Source organism: Myotis davidii, unplaced genomic scaffold, assembly GCF_000327345.1.
Source record: "Myotis davidii unplaced genomic scaffold, ASM32734v1 scaffold88, whole genome shotgun sequence".
Taxonomy (NCBI): Eukaryota; Metazoa; Chordata; class Mammalia; order Chiroptera; family Vespertilionidae; genus Myotis; species Myotis davidii.
In genome coordinates, this window is record NW_006300377.1 from 6,250,331 (window position 1) to 6,250,775 (window position 445).

Consider the following 445-nt stretch of genomic DNA (forward strand, 5'->3'; position numbering starts at 1 on the left):
AGCTCATCAGCAGAGGAAGAACTTGCCCCCAAATTGTTTCTCCTTGTGGAGCATGGTATGCACTTGCTGGAACCTTTTAGAGAGGCAAGGGAGGCTGGACCTCTCCCCTTACACCCTCCGCTCCTACAGAGGAGCAGAAAGAAAATTTGGAGGAATGGCTTTCATGTCTTCCTCCACCTCTGTGTCCTGATCCTGAAATATTGATTCACCGCTAATAGAATCAGCTGTTCAAAAAGCTATCTGAGAGGGATTAAGGGACATGACAGTGGAGGAGCGACTTGCTTTTCTTGTTATAGAGGTAGCTAACCCACATAATTCAAATTAAATACTAAGACAGCATGACAGATTTGACTTTAAAATGATAAAGGCTTTGCGTGAAAGCATAGTACAAATGGTCCTGCAGCTCCCTTTACTGGAGAAATCGTGACTAACGTTCCTGATGCAT

General features: G+C 44.3%; 1 protein-coding gene across 2 annotated transcripts in view; it reads left to right on the forward strand.

Moving 5' to 3' along the window:
• Positions 1 to 445, forward strand: part of PEF1 (penta-EF-hand domain containing 1) — a 25,390-nt gene that overhangs the window by 6,975 nt on the left and 17,970 nt on the right. The window lies entirely within an intron of this gene.